Consider the following 22,303-nt stretch of genomic DNA (forward strand, 5'->3'; position numbering starts at 1 on the left):
AATGTCCAATTAATGATATAGGTAGGCTTGGTATACACTCTCCTCAGGAACAGATGAAGCAAGTATAACTCTTTCTACATCCACAGTTCAAGGCCCATATTTTGTCAGAGCTCCTCTCAAATGAGATAATAAATTATAAATCCTCCATTCTCATTCAGATTGTCCATGAACAATTTCTGATTTTCTCAAGCTGACTCATCCTTCATAGCTATTAGCTGGATGGTTGCTGAAAGTGATTCTCTGCTCAGGAACCGTACACACATTTATTTCATTTGTAACATTTCTACTGTTTTGGTTAGTTTTGATCAGACCTGCAGATCACAAAGTATTGTTTCTATTCCCAAACTGGAAGAGAACAGCTAGACACATCTATAATTTCAAACCTTGTTTTTCACAAATATTACCTAATGTTTGATTAAAATTTGCAGCTCTTCAAACATTATTACCATTGCTCACGTTTGGTGGGTTAGTCATAGGAGCTATAGATAAAAGGGGCATGAGTGAATAGTCACAGAAATATTTTCAGTTATTTGTAGAGCTTTCTTTGATTTGGTTTCAAAGTCTATAAAAGTCATGGAAGTCTTTTCTCCTGTCCACTTTGTACTGGACAATTCATGCATGGTTTTCAACAACTCCCTTGTGAGGCAGCATCTGGAAGCCCAGCAAACACAGACACAGTGTTGCCTTGCAGACTGCCCATCATTTGCCATGGGGCTGTTTTCTGAAGCCTGTAAGAAAAACACCTTTGTCTCTAACAGAAAGTGAAAGAGAAGGTGGAACAGAACTCTGACCAATGGCAGTTGACGACTGATGAACGACCGCTAGTGACAAGTGTAAAATATGCTTATAGTTAAAGAGAAGATAGACCCAAAAGGAAAACAACATGGTAAATTAGAAGTATTGGCCCTGGGGAGGAGACAGAATGGTCTTCTTGGAACTTCTCTGTTGGCTTCTTACCTTGAACCTTCCGCCTAACCCCCAGTTTAGCAGGCTAGATGTGTCGCTTCTGGTTTCTTTACAAATACAACATGTTAAATTACTTTTGAGTTGCTTCCATATAGCATGACAAAGCTTATTGACTGATTTCACCACCTAGGAGCATAACTTTCATTCAGCAACAAAGTGGATGAATTTTTAAGGTATTTTGTTGCTAACTTGCAATTAAGATGGCAGGCTGCTTGCATGGCAGTGCCCTAAACATTATATATGGCAAAAGTTCTTATAAAAATCTAGGAGCTGGCCACAGCCTTGTACAGCTTTTCTAGTGCATGCCAGAAATAGTCTATGATACTAAGCACTGGATAAGCTGGCATAACAGACAGCTGTGTCTATTCCCAGGTTTGATAGGGAACAAGGCACGGTGATATTATTTCTCTGTTTCCTTTCCTGACTCTCTCTCTCTCTCATGCCTACACACATATTTTCTGGGCCTATACTGAAAAGAAGTGGGTACCCACTACCAAACAGGTAAGATAGTGAGGACTGGAAAAATCTGTGTGTGTGTCACATCAGCACAAATACGTGGAATATGCTCAGAAAAGATATAAAGCTTTTGTTGCATACTGTCTTGTTACAAACTCTCTTGTTACCCCATTGCCCTGGTACATCAGGCATACCATTAGCTTGAACCTAGGTACTCTTCACTTAAACATGTTTTTAAGGATTGTATCCCTTTATGTACGGGTTTATTCAGAGATGACACAGCATATAGTTTAGAATTGCACATCTAAGCAGATATTTCTTAAGACGCAATTGCTTTTTTGTGCTTCAGGCTACATTTTCATTTAGTCATGACAGCGTAAGCAGCAGTTTATCCTTTGCTTTCTGTGGGGCAATAACTTCACTATGCTCCATTTATTAAAGTGGTAGATACAGTTTTGTGGAACTGCTGTTGAGAATGTGATTAAAAAGCACTGCTACATTGAAAGCAAAGAGACTGCTGTGAGTTTTGTGTTCCTTGCTTTTTAGCAGAGATGCATTTATGAATATTTTTAAAGTTCAATATTATTGTAAACCAAAATTTGTCCATCTGTAACCTGAAGCTCTATCTGAGCAAGAAAGTCTAAAAAAGTCCTAACCAAAGATAGCAAGTATTTTAGCCGCTTAGGAGAATTAAAACATAACAATTCAATGTGCAACTGAGAACAACTATTTTAGTCATTTAAGAAGTTCTCTCAACTTTAGAGTTAAGTCTCATTTGATGATTAAAATACAGGGCAAGGAACCGGGAGGCATAAGCTCTATTTTCAGCTTTAGCACTGACTCACTGTGTGATATTAAGCAAGTCATTTAATTTAACTGTCTCACTCTCTGTCTCACCTGTAAAATGAGGGAACCTACCTCACAAGTTGTGTGTGAGATTAATTAATTAAACATTTGCTGCGCACCTAAAAGTTCTTGGATGGAAGGTGGCAGAAAATTTATTATTAAACACATATATAAACAGGATACAAGAGCAGAGATGGGCGGTTTCTATAAAGGAAATTCACATCTCTTTCATCTGTGAATTTTTTAACCATGACAACAAAATAATTGACTACAGAAAAACCTGTGGGTGAAGCCCTTGAAAAGAGTTTATAAATTGAAAAAAGTATAGCCACAAACTAGACACTGACTAAACTATAACTAACAGTAAAAACAAATGATCATTCTTTAGTATGGTGCACAATTAAAAGACTAAGGTGAATTTTTCTCTCTTATGATCTGTGAGCACATTTACCTCTAATGGAAATGAAAAGCAGCAGATTTCTATCTGGAGAAAGCAAATTATGCTTCTTTAAAAAAAAAAAAAAGTTTTACTGAACTCATTGCCGTAAGACCCTGCTGGAACCAAGAGCTTGGTGAATTCAAGAAACAAACATTTCTATGGAAACAAGAATATCTGCTGTAATATTATATGAAATAAAAGGGTTAAAAACCCTCGTGCTTCTGAGTAGAAGTCAACTAATAACTGATAGGTATTAAAAAAAATCTTTTTCAGTGAAGTTAATTCAACAGCCGATTACTCTGGGTAGACTTCCATCTTTATCAGGAGGATCTAGAATAGGTCACTGTCGGAGACAGACTCCTGGAGCAGATGGGCAAATTTTCATGCCCAGTGGTGCAACGCTCTGAACATTACTTAGACTAGGCCAAGCAGCACATTAGCCCATTTCTAATATCTTTCCACTCTACCGTAACTATACTGTAGGAAATGGCAGGATTGTTCTGTCACAAAATTAACTATGTCAGCAATAGAAGAGGGTCTAGCAGCTTTTAAATTAAAGCTAATTTTTTACCTTACATTTCTTTATCGGAAAGCTCACAACACTGCTGAAATAACAAAAAGCAACTAACGTTGCTGTGTGTCCCTGTGAATGAGCTGATCAAAATCGCAGTGAGCAAAATAAAAATGGATATAGTAGTGTGATCAATGATATTTGAGCGCTAGACGTCCCCTGCATGGTTGCTTGCATCACCAAAGACTGTTGGGGAAAAGGCACAATATATTTGCACTTTTCTGAAGCCAGTTGTTACCTTATTTATTCGCAAAAGTATCACTAATGCTTTCTGTTGGTCCCACTCAAAACAGAGCGAGGCCTTTATGTAAAGTGTCATCCCTACTTTCTTTCACAAACCTGTGCAATGAAGTTGGTGTTTGTTGCTCTACAAGGGCAACATTCATCGGAAAAACCCAAGGGCTCTATCCCTTTAAAAGCAACTTTCTATGTTAATAAATAACTTCTACAATATCATTTGTTAACTATATATGCAGGTGGATTATTTACCTTAATTATAACATTCTTTACACTATGTATTTTAGAAGATTATACTAAGTTATTTACATACCATGAATATAACTATAAACATATAGTTGAGGTAACTAGTTTCTACTAAGTTAGCACTGCAGAGACATCTAAGACAAAAACCTAGACCCTCCACCAAGAATGATAGAGACTTTATCTTTAGCCCTTCTTTTATTCTGTATTACAGAGCTAAAATACCAAGATGGAAAACTGCAGAAATAACAACAACAAGAAGATTATGTAGTTATACTAAAAAGAACCAATGACTCATTGCTAGTATGTTTACCTGGCCTGTATACTTTAGGGATGAGCAGTGATTACTACAGAAATCTAGTTCTTTCATTCTCTTTTTATTTTTTTTTTATTACTAGCTAGTACTACTGCATTCATTAAGTCAAACACGATTAAGAATAAACAAGAGATGCATGTCATATAGTGTTAATACAATGCCACGTGCTCACTCAGGGCTGCTTGCATGTACATTTAGCAGTTGTTTTTTCCTGTCTGTCCACAGCGAATGCTGTATTTCCTCCCAGAGTAAATGCACCTTGTTCCTTTCCTGCAGCTAGCACCTACCCATAATCCAGTCTCGGCACCCCGGGAGCCTCCTCCTTTGCTGCTATCCTGTTTGCTCACCCCAGCTGGGCCAGGAGACTCCTTTCTCTTCTCACTTCAGCGATGGAAAATAAAAGCGTGTTCTCTTTTCGCTTGCCTTTGTGTCCTTAACTGCGCTGGTACATAAATACATACATGATCTTCCCCTGATGCAACTTGACAAGCTAGGCTGACTGTTTGCTTCCGTAGCTGATACTCACTGTGCTTAGTGGGGTCCCTGGTCCCAGAGCAGCTCTTTCTTCGGGAGCATGAATAAGGCAGGCAGGCAGGCAGGCGAGGGCAGAGGCAGCTCCACAACAGTGCTCCAGACCAGTTCACACGATGACTGTGGCTGGACTCCTCCTAGTGCCTCAGAAAGCTGCAAGAAAAGGGAAGGGCTCAGGATATGATATCATGTGCTCATTCTGAAAACAAGGAAACTGTTGGAGACGACTGAAAAAGTAACAGCTTCAAAAATTCCTGAATGGCTAATATCAGAAAATTACTTTTCTGCTTCCCCCTCCCTACCCTCTCTAATGAAAAGTTACAATAAATACAAATGACAAACTTAGAAAACAGTATTTAATTCAGTACTAGGACTAGCCTAAAAGATGTGTTACAGTTGAGCAATCTCAGAGCATTGTTTACTGCTCTGCGTCACTGTTTATCGTCTGTGCTTATGTCTGATTCTAAGCTTTCATTTTGTTACCAGAGCTATTCAGGCAAATATTCATGCCAGCTCCGGCATCGTTGACCCTCTGTAGCCACCGTTGGGTTCGACCACGAGGACCTGTGCATAGCCATTCCTTGGCAGTACCCTGACTTGTTTACTGCCTTTCGCAGTGAAAGTAAAACCTTCCAAAGCACCCAAGTGACTTAGGAATCTAGTCAAGATTTTCTAAAGCAAGGTAAGCAAATAGGCTTGTAAATCTCATGGAAGATCAATGTGGTTTTGGTGCAGATTTGCTAGGGTAAGTTTTACTCCTTAGATCCCTTTCTCATTGCAAGCCTACTTTAGAAAAAATAATCTATTTACAGTACTATAGTATTATAAACCTGTTTCCCAGATCATCATTTATAGCCTTAAAAAAAAAAAAAAAATTAAAGCAAAGCAGATGTTCTAACTCAGCACAATTGTTCTTAGCTTGGATTCAGCTTTGAAGTTTGCTGTTTCAATTCCAGATCCAAAGAAGCACCTGCATGCCTGGAAGCTTGTCTGTTCTTTCCAGTTGTATCAATAGGTCTAATAAGTCACTCATTTTTCTCTCAAGTTGTCAGGATATTTTTGTTTTTGTTATGATCTCATAATATGCCCTCAGAGGAAAATTTAGTACAGCCTTCAAGCACAAAACATTTTTATGTTTTGTTTGGAATTGCTAAATTCTGTTATTGCATTGTGCTGGCCCTTCCAGTCTCTTTTTTGTGTTAAAAATTTCCTATGTATTTTTATGCAATTCATCCCAGATTCAGCATTAAGCCACCCATGAGTTTAGGACAGAGTGACATACAGCAGTTTTGTATCATTTTCAAGCTCCAGTATTGGTTTTTGGTTTAATTGCTTGGATTTGGGGGAACCTTATCATATTAAAGCAGTTCAGTGATTGGGCTCTGCATGTTTCCGTATTTGCCAGACCAGCCCTTTCCACTGAGCTGTGCAAAAGGGTGTTGCTCTTTCAGCTCTATTGTTTGAACAGAAATATTTTGGTGCCAGATTTCTTGTTCTATTTGTGCCTTTTGCTAGCAGAATTTCAATTTCAGGAACTTGTTTTATCGGAAGAACAATATTGTATGCTGAGTAGTTATTAAACAAATGCGGGTCTTATCAATGCTTGTTTGTCTAATGGTGATGTGTCTCCTAAATAAACCTTTGAAAAGCAGTAGTAGTAAAATAAATTGGAACACACAAACACTTTGTTCATAAAGATTCTGCAGACTTTTCTTATTTGTAGTCCGGAATGAAGGATTAATCATCTTTAGTTGCTCTTGGTAGTAAAGGCCAGTGGGGCAAACTTAGATTTGGCAAACATAGTAAATTGTTTGTGAGGTTAAGGAATATGAATTAAGATCAGTAAGTACATTCACTATTGTAGAATTTGAGGGTTCCCCTATCAAAAATTGTGATACATTTCTGTTTCTGTTGATTGCTGGTAGTCCTGTAAAACCTGTGTGAGTGATCACCCTTATTGGGTAGACCCTGGGTTTCAGAAAACACCCTGAAACAGTCTAGACTTGTCACAAGTCTGGGTTCAGTTTGGACATTTCAGATTTCTGGTCATTTGTCAGGTAGCCACACACTAAAGCCTAAACCATAATTGGTTTTTATATATAGGTTATACTCCTAAATGCTCAGAGGACGAGGGAGCTGGAACTGCTGCTTGCAATGAAGGGGGCAGAGGTACTGCTGGTCTGTTCTCACTCCTCTCCTGCCCCACAAGAAGATGACTCTACAGCAAGGTTCTGGCTGTACCACATGGGTCACTGCTCAGCCTGAACTCTGCAGAGGTGGAGGTACTGCCTGCATCCTGCTCCCATCTCAATCTGCAGGAAATAGCATAGGTAGTACCTCAGCATATTCTGTCTGAGCATATTTTGAAGAGAAGACACACATTAGTAACTGGCCTTGAGTACAGACAGATGAAACAAGCCTAGAGTAACCACAGACATGTTGGTATTGAATCTGTTCTTGTTTCTCTACTGACCTTACATCCATCTGACTTCTTGAATTACCTCAGTGCACTGATTGTGAACAACTTTGATTTGTTTGTCTAGTTGTATCCTTTTTTTTCCTTGCCAGAAGATTATTTTTCTCTTAAGATTCTCATGTGTTTCCTCCTCTCCGTATTTTCCTTCAAGATTTGGTTAGAATTACAGAATCACAAAATAACTTTGGTTAGAAGGAACCTTTGGAGATCATCTGGTCCAATCCCCACTCAAAACAGGGCTAATTTCAATGTTAGGTCAGTTTGCCTAGGGCCTTGCCCAGCCCAGGTCTGAATATCTCCAAGGGTGGAAATTCCCCAGTCTCACTAGGCATCCTGTTCAAGGGTTTGCCCACCCTCACTGCGAATAATTCTTTTCTGTATATTTACCTTGAATTTCTCTTGCTGCAATTGTGTGTGTTGCTTTTCAACCTTTCACTGTGCAACTCTGAAATAGTGTGGCTCCATCTTCTCTATAACTACCCACTAAGCAGTAGAAGGCAGTAATTATGTGCCTCCTCAGCCTTCTCTTCTTCAGGCTGACCAAAGACAGCTCTCTCAGCTCCTGCTGCTATGTCAGATGCTGCAGCCACATAACCATCTTGGAGGCCCTCCACTGGACTTGATCTAATTTCTCAGCGTCTCTCTCTTGTACTGAGGAGCCCCAGACTGGACATAGCTCTCCAGACATCTTCTCACAAATGCTAAATGGAAAGGAATAATCACTTTACTCAACCACTTGACTATAGTCTTAGTAATGCGGCCTAGTAAACAGTCTTCATCACCACAAGGGCATGCTGATGACTAGTGTTCAGTTTGTGGTCCACCGGAAACCCCAGATCCCTTTTTGCAGAAAAACGTTTCTACTTCGGTAGTTAGCCCCGGCCTGTACTATTGCATAGGTTTTTTCTGTTAATGGTGCAGGATGTTGCATTTGGCCTTCACAAGATTTCTGACAACTCCTTTCTTCAGTCTGTCAAGATCCCTTTGAACAGCAGCTTTTCACTCAGGCATATTGACTGTTCTCCAAATTTGGTGGTCTCTGTGAACTTGCTGAGTTCCTAAGTAGTGCAAGTGCTGGTTCTTGAATTACCACTGGACGTTAATGTAACAGTTTTATCAAAAATTCTAAGTGTTCTTTACAATATATTGTAAGACTTTGTACCATATTAACAGTGCTGTCTCATTTAATGTTTTGCAGTGTTATTATTTATAAAGGTGATAGAAATGTGAGCTGATGCTTCCTAGAACTCAGCATTTTGATGCCAGTCCATACAGAGGGTAACTTGCCTTCCTCTGTGAACATACAAGACTGTGGATGTTTCCCTGTGTTAACATATGGTATCTGGTAGTCAACCTGGATAGCGAGGTAGTTTGATGCTTGGGAAAGAAGTTGGAGGGAACCACAATGGGTGAAAATGAGGAAAACCTGAGATCGTAGTGTTATAGAAGGCAGTAGGAGAGAGAGTGGTGAGCAGGAGGAAAAGGGATCGTGGCAGGGAGGGAAAGAAGAAAGGGATGTTTTCAGGCCAAGGAAGGTTGTGTGTGGGAGGATAACTTGGATGATCAGAAGGCAGCAGGACCATAATTAAAATGGTCACCACCTCCAGATTTGGGTACCTCTCGCATCCCTAAATAAATCTTCAACTGTGTGCCATAGCTAAAAATACCTTGGCAGTGCTGGCATGAAGTTGATTACAGGAGCCTGCAGATCATTCTGCTTTCTTAGGTTCCTTGTGCAATTTCAGTTGGCTAGTACACATCACATTTAAGGTACTGCAAATATTTTGGTCTGCAATTGTGTTCTTTTCCTGAGAAGGTTGCCTTTTCATAGCAAGTGGCACAGATCCTGCAGCATACAGACACGCATGATATTTATACTATTGTATATGTATATATATAACCCCAGTTTAGATCATAGTTAGCTATCTAAGATCTCTGGACTGAAAGGTGCTTATAAACATATGCTAAGATTGTTACTCATGATAGCATCAAGAAGTCAGAGCAATTAGAAATTTTAGTAGTGAGCAGAGAAAAAGAAAAAAATCAATTAGAGAGGAATTACTTTTCCTTTGGTGATTATTTCATTACTCAGAAAAAATCAATGTGACTATTAAAATGCTTCCAGGTGTCCTAAAGCAACATTATCATCAACTGCTTTTTGCTGTAGCAGAAAGCAAAGCGGAATATGGATATCTGAAAAGAGGAATAAAGACTTAGACAACAGTGAGATTAATTTGTATTCCTGGAAACTAAAGTCTAGGTGGTTTAGAATGGAATGGGAAAATATTACAGAAATCACATTTAGTAATGTAAACGTGTTAACTGATTAATTCTCACAATAACCTTGGGAAGTAGGGAAAGATTATGCCTTTTTGACAGATGGAGAAACACAGGCAGAAAAGGCTAAATTCATGCCAAGATCTTTACCAGCCTCTCAAGTAGTTTGCAAGGAAGAAGATCTTTCCCTGCAGAAAGCCTACAACTACAGATATATCCCCAAGTTTCCCTCTGTTTCTATGGGAGGACAGATTGGATCATAGGTGTTGATGCTCCTGGCCTGGCCTTTTTGGAGTTCGGACTGGGTTATAAACCAGTATAATCAGGGGAACAAGCAGAAACAGCCGTTTCTTTATGATGACTCACCTTACCAGAGGAAGATTAGTCAATGGAAATTTGTGTCTGCCTGTACTAGTTAGTAAATATGTAGAGGCAGGGTAAATACCCCACCACTCCGTAAGTCACAGCATTAGGACAGTGGGAGAGTGGAAGCCTGCTTTAGTAGTCATAGCTGTTTGCTCTTGGCAATCCAACATCAATAGAAGTAAGAGCAGAGGAGGCCGAGGCTGATTTCCAGCTCTGCAACAGACCTCAGGCCTGAAGGATGTCAAGTGCTGAATCCCAGCTCTCCTGTTTACTCTTTCCACCACCAGTCTGTGCAAGATGTGCCCCAGCCTGTCCCCAGCACACTCTCTTCCCTTAATCCTGGGTCAATACAGGAGTGCTAAGTTTTCTTAGGTCTTCTCACAGGGGAAATTATCCAGTCTAAATCTCATGTAACTCTATGTTCATTTTGTATCACCTTAATTAACCAGTGAAGTGGTAATGTGGTAACCAGAAGCTCACAGTAGCAAAGGTAAGTACAGACATATGAAGTCATTACCTTCCCATTCAATAACCATTCATTAATGCTTCTTTTCCTTTAATCTGCTGACTGACCACACTTGCAGTAGCTTATTCATATGGTCAGCTTTGCCTTGGCTTTGCCATTCTTTCCCAAAGTGTCTGAAATAGAAATACTTGATCATTTGCCAGCTAAAACAAACTCAGTTCATTTTCCACTAGTACTGGTAAAGGCAGTTTGAATGCTGTCAGCATTAACATTTTGGAGTGTCTGTGTTCACCTCCTAAATATAGCATTTGCAAGAGGCCCAGACAGAAGTGTCTCTCTGGAAGCTCTCTTCACTGTAACTTCTCTCTGTGATGAAATATTGTTGAAACAAATCTGGAGACAAATGGGACCTCAACACTTCAGCTTTGTGCGTCCTAGTGCACCTAGAAGTTCAGGAGCTGTAAACCTATGGAATCTGTCACAAATGTAAAGGCTGCTGTCTAAAGGAAAGCCTTCATTAATCTTAACGGTCGAGGGACTATCACCTAATCAGTATGTTCACTACTCATTAACACCATGGAGTTTATAAAGTCCCTGCGTCCAGCGTGCTGTGATGAAACACTAAAGTCAGTAAGTTCAACTCCACACATCAGCCTGAACCACTGGACCCAATCTTTGCGTCCCAAACACCTAAGACCATCTGAGCTGTGTTTAGATTACTGTTCCTATATTAGTTTGAAAGCACATACATAGGCTGAGCTTGCTTATTCCTGCTTTTTTAGTTTCACCAAGCCCTACAAGCTTCTAGTTTAACTTGTTCAGGGGGAAAAGGGAAGGAAGACAAAAACCACCTGTTTAGCAAAAGATTTTCTTTTGTCATCACTTCCTCACTCTTAAAAAACCTCTAGAGTTACAGATCTTTGCAAAATAAGAAGTGATCCATATTTTCTCAGTCTGATCTCCCTCTTACGGCTTCCAGGCTTTATCAGCATTTCAGGTGAGACAGAGTGCCTCCTGCTGCTCTCTCCAGCTGATTTTTCCTAACATTTGATAATGATCTGCCCTCATCTGCAGAGAAGCCTCCCTCTTTACATTCAGGCTGCCTCTTTTTGTCAAATGCTCCAGCGAAAAAACTACAACTCCTTCTGGTAAAGAATTAGTTGTTCTGGGGTTTTGTAGGGTAGCAGGGAAAGACACTCAGAGATGACAGCCCTTGACTGGTGTGTGTTGGCCTCTCAATTTTAGTTATTCCAGGAGATGTCAAGAACTATCCCTGGACTAAGCAGCATAAGAGACTGCCGTAGTCAATGTCAGTCTTTCAGTATTGAATACAAAAAGGCAAAATGGAAAACCTACTGCAAACACAGACTCACCATATGAAAAGAGCTTACAACTTGATGCAGATATTCTCACTTCTACAATGTGCATCTCACCTTTGTAACAAAAAAGCTATTGGGGTGCCAAAAAGTTACTGGCTAGGATGGAAAAGAAGGAAAGAGAGAAAAACATGACTCAGAGCAGGTTACTTGCTAAAGAATCTCCTTATTTAAATATAAAAATAGGAAAAATATTGCAGGGAAAGGAAAGTTCTCAATTTAATTGCTGTTTGTGGTTATTCTTAGTCATTGTAAGTTATCAGCAAACACCTGGTCTAATTAATCACACTCTGAATTACCATGCACAAAATACATTTGTTTCTAGGCATTGTGTTCTGTGATCTGTCTCTGTTTTTTATCCATCTATGCAGTACTCCAGCTTCTCCCAATGAATGAAATGAGAATATTATGTCCTTCTAAAAGCAGGTAGCAAAAACATTTTAACCTGCATAAGCTTTGGAGTCTGGTCACCTTTGCACAAGAAGATAGAAACACAAACTTAAAATTAAGCAGAGATTGTTCCTCTAGTCTCAACTAAAGTCATTTCATATATTCAAACTACACTTCAACCACTGGGAAAGCCTTTCATTTAGTTTAATTTTTGCTAAAATGTCTACTTTGCACAGCAACATAGCTTTTTGTGCTTGACAACTTAATTTGCTATATTCTATTGAGCCACTAGATGTCCCTAGTTCCTACATAGAGCTCCAAATATGATAAAATACATAATTAATCAGAGAGAAAGTTGGAACTCAAGCTGTGTAGAAACATATTTCTGTGGGCAATACATAGGGCTTTTTTCTGTAATAAATCCTGATTCTTTAATAAATACTGACTGTGATTCTCTAAATCATGACAATTCCAAACACTGATGTGCCAAACACAAATAATTACCCTAACTGCGTTTAGACAAAGTGAATATATGCCATATATAAAAATCAGGTGATACTGAAGAGAACTGATGAAGATGGCATTGAGCAAAGTAGGCTACAAACCCACAGACCACAAAGTGAACTGTGTCCCTCCATTCCCAACTATTAAGTGACAATAGCATTTTTAGTGTACATATGTTATTACACTATTTGCTTGCTATTCATAAAGTAAAACAGGCACAGTCTTGACAGCCAGAGTCCATCTTATTTAATTAAAGCATAGGCTTGACTGTAGTCTAGTTGGGGGTATGGGAGGGCTATACCAATATGCAATTTTAGATAATTAAAGACTAGCTGGAGAGTGGTCACTTCAGTATCAGACCATGAACAGTGGGCAATGTAAAATAGACATAAGACCAAGATAGACGTTTGACTTACACTGGTGACAGTGAAAGCAACATCAACCCATTTTCTGCTCTGAAGGAAACAAAATGTTTGACCAAGTAAAGAAGCCTGTGCCAGGAAGCTGCTGGCAGCTGCCTACAAGCTGTGCAACTCCCTGTTCCCTGCCTGCGCTCTATCTGCCTCAAGCAAGCTTCCTCTGTGCCCTCAGACCTGACCCCCATTAGTTAATTTATACCTTCAGCACTTTGCAGGACCCTGACACAGAAAGTGCTGCCTCACTAATTCCAGTTTGGAAACTCTCTCTCAGTTTCGGACTCCCTCCCTCAGTATTTTCCATTCGCAAACCGGGAAGGGAAAGGTCACATTTCAGGCAAAAACAGGAGAATGCCACCTGCAAATCCGTTTTGCTTTTCAGCCACCTGAGTGGTGACAAACTGCATCTGCATAAAAAGCAGGTCTGTGGCAGCTGAGATCAATTAGTCTCACCAAAATGTGGATGGCCAGGGCATTTCCTTTTCCCACTTCTCTTCTATATTGTTCCCCCAAAACAAAGGTTACTGCCATCTTTTTAGTAAGGATAGAGTTCTCCCACCTCAGCGTTAAAAATCCCCTATATTGATGCCCCTGACTGAATTATGTTGATTTTCTTTGATAATTAAATATCGCATCCTGGTTCATGCTCTCAGGATTATATATGCTCTTAATGCCTTTTGATTTCAAGAAGAGCTTAAGCATCTAAATACCTTTATGAGTCTTGGTCCAGGTCTCCAAGATGAAGGGAAAAAAATCACACCGTTCTCAATAACATACTTGTTTGCCAAAGGCTTTGTCAAAGCATAGAGAGCTGAGAATGTAAAAGCTAAAGCTAATGAGCTTTAAGCCTAGATTATTTTCAGGTATCTGTTTTAATCCCAGCGCTGCTGCTTATGCTGGTGGCTTTCTGTACTTCAGGTCTTTTAATTTCTCTACTCTTTTCCCCCCAGCTATCATCCATTTGACTCTACTGCAACGAGCAACTGTCAAAGCAATGGGGCATACAAGGGTTTTTTTGAGTGCAGTTTGTATCACACTGTTATTCTGACCGATGAAAGATAAAGCACTATTGGGTTACTAAATCTTACGGTTCCATATGCTGCTTGATGTTCTTTCTAGTGTTTAATCATTTTGCTCTTATCACTTAACTGACTAAGTCTGAAGCTATTTTTTTGTCTTGGACTAATTATGTACATTACACAGCATCTTCTTTCTACTTCTGCTTGCTCTCATTGTTGGCCATCTTTTTCATAGGAAACTGAAAACTAAGAAATGGAGAGAACAGAATGACCTATTGAACAGATTTCACTCTACTGCAAAGCTGACAGGAAAAAAACTGCCTTAGCTCCGGGTTCCGGGAACGGAAAGCCAGATGCTTCTTGGCTGCATTTAACAGATGTTACTCCAGTTTGAAACAGCATTTTAAAATGCAGATCCCAAGAGTTTATGTATTTTCAAAGTATTCAAAGAATGGGAAAGTGGAAATTTCTTGCAAGTCTTCTTTTCCTTTTCTTTGCTTTTTTTTTTTAATTAACTTCTCCAGCTTTAGCATTCCTGTGGCTGATGCCTACACCAGAACAGGCATTGGCGCCTACACCCATCAGATAAACAGATCTGACAGTGTGATAGAGACTGACTCTGCCACAAACTAAGCACATGACCTTGGGCAAATCACTCGATTTCTCTGGATCTCAGTTCTCCACTCCTGCTACCTAGCTTGTAAGCTCTCCATGACAGAGTCTGTCTCCTTATTATCACTGTGCACATTATCTAGTGCAAAGAAGCCCTAAATAAGATCATAGCCCTGGGGTACTATCATAAAACAGATTTAAAAAAGGAAGTTAACTTCCAGCTATTCAGTAAACGGGGAAAGTATATAAAAGTGAGTGGAGGGAAACACATGTTCTGTACAGGAGGCACAGACCATCCTATCAGCCAAAATTAGAGAGTGTAGGAAAGGTCTCCTCAAAGTTTCTTGCTGTGAGTCTGCTGGTTTGTCCCTCTGAGCACTTTTAGCGCACGCACAGAACTGTTCGGTCAAGCATCACAGAACCAGCACAATATTATTCACATGCTGCAAATACAGAAGTGACAGCATACAAGTGATAACCAAAAATACAAATTAAAGATCCCAAGTCCTTGGAACTGTGTATTTCCCAGGAATAAACTTAAGCCCAGATTTACATGATTTCCTTCTTCTGGTTATGCCAAGTAAAACACAAGTGCTGGCCGTGCTAAAACACCCCGAGCACTTCCTTCCCCAGCTGGAACCAGAGATGGGCTGCCAGCCCCAAAACAGAAAATGGTTCAGGTTAAACCAATTACTGGCTTTTGGGGAAAGTGAAGGTGGGGAAGGTGATTGTGCTGAAGGAATTTGACATCTCTGATCTTCAGAGCACTGTACATTTGGGCTTGGGGGAACTGAAGCTCCTACGGTGGAGAGCGGTATCACTATCCATACAACAGAAAAGAAGCAGAAGCGCAATCCTCAGGAAGATATTTCCCTGATATTCAGATGTATTTACAGAAATTTCCTGGTATTCTTCCATACCTTGCATTGATAACTAACACATGTGGAGTATATTAAGCCAAATACATTATCTTTGTTAAAGAATTGCTGTGGATGGGATTCTGTTTTACTAGAGACCTGAGGTGATCAGAACTTTTTTTAATGTAAATTTCGTCCAAAATTGACTCTTCCTCAAATACTAAATGCTTTGTGAAAAAATATTGACTATTGCAGAAAGATTATTTTGTATGAAAATATTCGAGTCACTTTTTCAAGTATTTCAAAATAAAAACATAACATTTGGGATTGGAAATGAATGAAACAGTCTCCTAATGTTCTAAATACAGAGACTGGAAAGTTTAAAACAAAAACTTCAAATGCTGACTTTTGGAATGAAAAAAGCTTCTTGTTTTGCAGCCATCCATAAAAGAATTGTCTTGTATCTTTACAGAATATTCTGCATAATATATGAGCCTTAAGGGAATAACACTGGTGCATAAATGTATACAGATGAATTATTAGAATTTAGCATAGTCTGTAACAACATGGAAGAACTGAAGGTGGGTGCTCTTGATCTTTCATGGCCTCGGTTTCTATGCGTGCTCCTTGCATTTAAGTTTCATAAATTGTTCAAAAGATTATTGACAGAATTAATAGCCAAAATTTTGCTTCTCAACATCTGGTTCATATTCTTCTCTCAGTTATGCTGGTGCAACTCTAAATTAAACCGAATGCCTTACATGAAGCCACTCCAAATTTATGACGGTATAAAGAAGTGAACTTGATTCTTTGTCTTTAAAAATGTTTGTATTTGCAGGCAAATAAAATCAAATACAGTTATATACTCTATGGCACAAGAGTGCCATCCAGCGGTTATTCTGAAATGCATATTCGCGGAAGAAATCCCCGGTGAGTGGGCTCGTAACCAGTACTGGTTGTACCTGCTAATCTGATACCTGCAAATCCAAGCTCCGCAGAGTAGCTATTGCTAGGTTGTGATAAGCAAGTCTCATTAAGATTAATAACCCTTTTTAAAAATCTTATCTCAATCATATTGAAATAGTTTAGACGAGATAGTGGCTTGCTTGAAAGTAGCAATGTGCTAAAGCTGGAGGTGCCTGAGCTAGCCTGGCTTGGAAGCAGCATTGCTGTGCTGATGCACGTGCGTCAGAGCTAATAAACCCTGCCTGCTCGTCAGCCCTCTCCGATGGCATAGTGTGGTGTTATGCGGTTTTGATAGAAGGATGCCAATGCTAATTTGGGCATTCTTGTACTGAGCATCACCATCCGCTGTAGACGTGTCCTGTGCCAGTTCACAAATGAGAGTGATGAAGCTTTGAAGCTGGTTTCCAGTGAATACTTATGCACGTGTCTAGACATCAGCTTGACTATAAATATCTCTGATCTGCAAACAGGCCCTGAGCTCAGACCTTCCACTTCCCGGATAAATGCTTTCACCACCGCAATATATCACAGAAACACCTTTTCTGAAGGATCAGGCATAGTTGCATTCGTGAAGGCTCAGTGCTGCTGGCATACATTCGAGAGGTTTGGTGAACACCTCTTGAACTGAGTCGCTCTGGGGACCTGTATGGAGTAACACAGGGTTTCTAGTTCCCGAGCGAATATGGATAGGAGTAAGCACCAAGCAATCAGCCCTGCTGAATGGGAGGAGTGCTGGGCACTGGCGGAGAGGCTCAATGCCTGAGAAGCTTATGCAGAAATGTACAGCGGCTTTCCAATTTGGGCATGATCCTTGGACACCAGCTCACCGGGATTTTTCACCATCTCGGTTTTAGACTGAGGAGCTCAAATTCTGCCACCACCCCTCACTTTTTTTTTTTTTTTTTTTTTTTTGGACCTGGCCTGTAGTCAATAAAATAAATTCTGGCAAAACCCAATAATATTTGATGTAATTTTACTGGTCTACCTTATTCCCTGCTTCATCCCCGCCCCCCCCAGATCTGTAATGTTTCCCTTTGTAGTTAACGATATCTCTTGCAGTGCAGATGCATATGAATGATTATGAAAGATTCATAGATTTGTTTGGCCTGATTGTCGACAGATTAAATCGTTTTGTGCAATGTTCCTGTTAGTGTTCCACATTCATCTTACTTTTAAACAGAAATTCAATTATCCGGGGTTCTGAGGTCACCACTTCACCTAATATTTGCAAGGTGGAGAGCTCAGCCTCTTTCAAAGAGCTGCTGTTCCTGCAGTGCATCTCCTCAATAGATGGAAAAACTGGAGAAAGGGTACTTTTATTTCTAGGTATAAATCCATTTTGACACATCTCTTGCACTAATATGTGAGATAAGATAGCAAAGCCTCATCTTGCTCTCATACGCAATACAACGATGAAGCTTTTACCTCTAACCTCTGGAAGAGACCCATGGGCTAGATATGGAGGAGTTGCCAGTTTTTTGTGATTTCTATGCCCTTCTACTTCCGAGCACATTTTAGTCTGTTCTAGTATGATCAGGTATGCACTAAAATGGTACAAAAAAAGTATTTTACCAAGAATGTAATGCTGACCAAGTACTCATAACTAAAGTTATCTGAAACATTAAGGAATGAGCACAAGAAATTCAACATAAACATTTTCCACTGAAGAATAAATACTTGAATACTGAATATATGACTCAATCTTTAGGACTAAAATCATAAAACTTGACCTAAGAATTTAGCACGGTACAATTGCTTTGAGACTGTGACAGTGAAACACCAATAAATCAGCTCTTTGTATGTTTTATAGCAATTCTCGTACTATAGATGTGCAGTAAAATGAAACAAACTGCCATTTGTTTATGTTAGCTCGACAATGGATAAAGCCAAAAAATATGGCCTCACCATTACTAAAGTCTAATTCCTTTTTTGCTAATGAAACCCATAAAGCAATCCACAGTTCATTCAGAATTTAAGAAAAAACACTTCGTCTCACACTTCAAAGCAAAGCAGAAACCCAAGAGCTTATTACCAGAAACGTAGACGTTATTCGGTGTCACTAGGATTGCAAACAGCTTCTTTACACTTGTCCCATAAAAGGGAACAAATCTTTTGCCAGGCTTTTTTCAGGTGAGTTGCCTTCTCCTAGATAAGATTTTATTGCCGACTTACGTACACAGGTAGAGCGACCGCAGCTTTTTGGAACGCAGATATTCTGTCATTGCAAAAAGGCTGCAGCGAACGGCTGCAGCGACAGCATTAGCACTGATCTGTTTGTCAAGTGAAGCTTCGGAGCAAAGGTTGGACACAGAGAAAACCACAGTTTATATTTTCTGAGGCCTTTTTGATGCTTGCTATTTAAGAATTAAAAATATTGCTAGTAGGGGGTTCTAAATTCAGGGGCGAAGCCAGGAGAAGCCTCGATACTTTGCAGGTCAGTCAGACTGCTTTAGAAATTGCAGGGCAATGGGCACAACAGTGCTGGTTCAGGGCCCTCGGAGACCTCGAAGGAGGAGCCAACACTGAGCAGCAGAACCGCTCGCAGTCTGCAGCAGTGGAGCAGATCCGCAAGTAGATGTGCCACCTTCTGTTTCTCATGAGGACAATATACTGACGGAAATAATTAGTTAATCTTTTGTTTAAATAAAGCATTGGGGGCGGGGGGGGGGGGGAAATGCTAAAAATAAACACTGATTCATTCCCTGTCAGGGAAGTTTCTCCTGTCAATTATCACATTGTTACTGCTGTTTTTAATCTAGTCAGATGGCGAGATTGGCAATCCCTTCTGCAGGGGCTTTTGGGTGTTATTTTGTAGAGAATCTTGCTTAAAGGACTGATTACTGCTTTTATGGGAGCCAGTGGGAGTTTGGCCACAGTCCTTCACGCATGTTAATTTGAGGGACTTCCAAATGTTAGCTAATGATCTCAGAGTTCTTTTTATGAAAGATGTGTGGGTTTGGTTTTGGTTTTGTTTTTGGTTTTTTTAATTCCTAGCAGGAGGCAATTAAGAGGGACTGGGGAAAGTTCTGTACCGAAGTTCCAGACCAGACTCACAATCGTGCTTAAAGTCCTTGCATGAAATATGCTGCAGCATATATTACCGTCACACTTGGATATATTATGTATTATAACTGAGGGCATCCATATTAGTCATCTAGCGCAGACCACATGCTTTGCATTGCTATGGACTGGGTGTACCTATTGGCCTTCATTTATGATAACGTGAAAAAAACGATTACATTCTTTTTTTTTTTTTTTTTTTTTTTTTTTTAAGGAGCAAAAGGTAGTAGCCTCCACCCCAAAGAAGGAAAACATGTCGACATGGAAAATATAGGCACATGTGGGTGGGGGAGTTTCATTCCTGATTGTTTTGTGAAGCCTTATGTAGCTGTAAAGGAGGGGAAAAAAAAAAAAACCCTCCCCACAGAAGCTGAAGCAAACGAACAGAAAGCCAAGGACACAAGTCCAAGCAAGCACTGGGATTGTGGTGCTCAGAAAAGCTCGCGGAGAGGGATCTTTGGGCTAAATGCTGACTTAAAAGGGCTTGGAACGGATTGCAAAAACAAACAACAGCTCTCCTTTCTCCTCCTTCCCACCAAAAAAAAAAGTTTGTTTCTGGCTGTCTTCAGGCCAGAAACAGGATTTTGTATGTTCCTGGAGAATAACAGGGCTAAGTTACAGCGGTAAGCGGCTGCTGCGTGTTTCTCCTGGTAATAGCAACTGCTTGCAACACCCCCAGTTTTTCCCAAGCCTGACAGAGGACGCGACTGCTCAGATCAGCCTCTGCCGCCCCGCGTAACCTCTTTCTCGGCTATCGTGATGTGCTGCATGTGGCAGGGTCCGACCTGCCGCAGTGAGCGTGGCCGGGGGCACCCAGCTGGAGGACATGAAGCGATGGAAATACTCTCTGGGCCGGGAGAGCTATTCCCTACCCAGAGGCAAAGTCCTGTCACCCAAAGGTGCGAAACACCTGGCGGGAGGGGAGCAGGGCGAGCGCACCGCTGCCAGGGACCTGCAGGCGGAAAAGCCCGCGGCACGGGTGACGGGAGCCTGCCGTAGGGCCCGCGGGAGCTCACACCTCCTCCCTTCCAACATACGGGCTTCACCACAAGGTCCTCCTTTTGCTCGTTCCCTTTTCCATGCTCAAAGAGGCATAAAGCAACAAAAACGCCTGCTCCCAAGCAAAAGAAAAACAAAGAAATGCAACCAACCAAAACCCAAGCCAAACAGCATTTGGCTTGAGATGAATACTGGACCACATTAGTTGGGAGCAAGGATTTTTGAGAAAGGCAGGCTCTAGTTAAAAATGGACCCTGTCATTCTGAGTCTGAATATGAAAACAGCTTGCAAACCATTTTTTCAGGCTTCTAACAAAAGAGTTGGTCCTTTTTTTTGCTCTGGTATCTAGGCTACATTGTGCAGACTCATGCATATCACTGGTTTTATTCACATGAGTAATTCCATTTGAATTTGGAGGGACAACTTGCATGTGCAAAGTTTTATGCTTCCTAACTGCCTTCTGGGTGATGAAGTTTATATACTGAAATCGTGTGGGTTTATATTATTGCCATTTGCCAGTGCAGTCCAGGACTTACTGTTGGCATCAAGGTTATTTTATGTATCAAGTTTTTGTGACCGTTTGCCTGCCTGACTCCTTTGTTTTCCCTGCCGGGCTGAAATCCAGCTATTCCCCTCTATGCAATCTATTCCAGCTATGCAATCATATCATCTGTCTTTATGCATATACATCTTTCACCTGAGTGTTTAAATAAATCTTCACTATAAAAGATCCCTTTTGTACTCACTTTTTTGCTCTAGTCATTACTGATGGTCTTTCCAGTTGTGCCATCTGATTCTTTTGCATGAGTCTTTCATGGCTTCTCCCATACTGTAAATCTAAATTCATACGGATTCTAACATGATACCTGAGTGTTTTAATAATTGCCAGCTGGAACATTTTACTATTCTCAATGCCAATTGCCTTCTCTTTCCTCCTTCATATTTGACTAAAGCATATTTCTTCAAGCTACCCCTTCTCCTATTTTCATAACCTTACAAATCCTCTCTACCCCACTGCTCCTTGTTTGTCAAGGCCAAAATGTCTCTGGGACAAGAAAAGCACGTTGTCTATCTTCTATGAAGTGCAATGTTAAGTTGTGAGCATTGCTGAGTGTTTTTTTAGATGTTTCTTTCCCTCAGTCAGCAAATATAAAGGACAAGCAATTAGATTTCAGTGCATGCATTTTATACCAAAGATAATAGCTTTGCATTGATACACTCTCAGCTGTCAAATGTATACCATAATACTCCATTTTTTTTCCCAAGGAGAGTGGGCAGACTGGGCAGTGTCAACTAGAGTCTTTCTTCCTAACCTAGAAAATTTTGTGAATTAGCACAAGTAGAGCCTCCTTTAGGAAGTAAAGTATTTGGAAGTTGCTTCAACAGCAGCTCATGAGCCATCAAGAAGACATGTTCAGTCACACCTAAGTATGGGCTAATATCACTGAATCTCTAGGGCATTTACCTGAAGGTTCCTTCCTTTCATGCAGGAACCCAAGTAGAGAGTAAGTTTCTCGCAGCTCCTGGGAAATCCCCAAATGAAATCTTCTAGGAACATTAAAAAACACCATTTTCAGGGGCCCGATGACCCATCTGTTGGAATGTCCTGTTTCTAGTGGTAACAGTACAGATTACATCCAAGGAAAAGATAAAAGGCCAAATACATCTTAGACTGCCCTGTGAGCATGGTAGGAGTTTCTCATTACTTTTCTCTTGAAGCATATAGGAGCTGTATTTTCTCCCTCTGCCATATTTAAAACATGAAAAATTACCTGTTTCAGTCTCAGCTAACATCCAAAAGACGCTCTTGCTGCAGTGACACTTTGCAGTCAGGGCATCTATCCCAGTTACATGGTGAGCTCACGATGGAGAATGAATGCTTGACCTGCCTGCGCACGGAGTCAGCAACATGAC

General features: G+C 40.4%; 1 protein-coding gene and 1 long non-coding RNA gene across 6 annotated transcripts in view; one reads left to right on the top strand and one right to left on the bottom strand.

The window, feature by feature from the left end:
* Nucleotides 1-4,732, bottom strand: part of RALB (RAS like proto-oncogene B) — a 48,696-nt gene extending 43,964 nt beyond the window's left edge. The window contains exon 1 of the mRNA XM_026118417.2: nucleotides 4,601-4,732. The gene's annotated coding sequence lies outside the window, so the exon portion shown is untranslated. The remainder of the gene's footprint in view (nucleotides 1-4,600) is intronic.
* The window catches only part of LOC112994219 (uncharacterized), a 39,209-nt gene extending 17,869 nt beyond the window's left edge, over nucleotides 1-21,340 (top strand). The window contains exons 6-7 of one of the 5 annotated variants that reach the window (XR_010389942.1): nucleotides 5,092-5,287; nucleotides 19,605-21,340. This is a non-coding gene — a long non-coding RNA (uncharacterized LOC112994219). Of the gene's footprint in view, nucleotides 1-4,350; nucleotides 4,491-5,091; nucleotides 5,288-6,708; nucleotides 13,517-14,130; nucleotides 15,817-15,836; nucleotides 17,221-19,604 lie in introns of those variants that run through there. The other 4 variants (XR_010389943.1, XR_010389940.1, XR_010389941.1 and 1 more) reach the window with 4 other exon arrangements.
* The last annotated feature ends 963 nt before the right edge of the window (nucleotides 21,341-22,303 follow it).

The sequence above is a fragment of the Dromaius novaehollandiae genome, chromosome 7 (assembly GCF_036370855.1).
Source record: "Dromaius novaehollandiae isolate bDroNov1 chromosome 7, bDroNov1.hap1, whole genome shotgun sequence".
NCBI lineage: Eukaryota > Metazoa > Chordata > Aves > Casuariiformes > Dromaiidae > Dromaius > Dromaius novaehollandiae.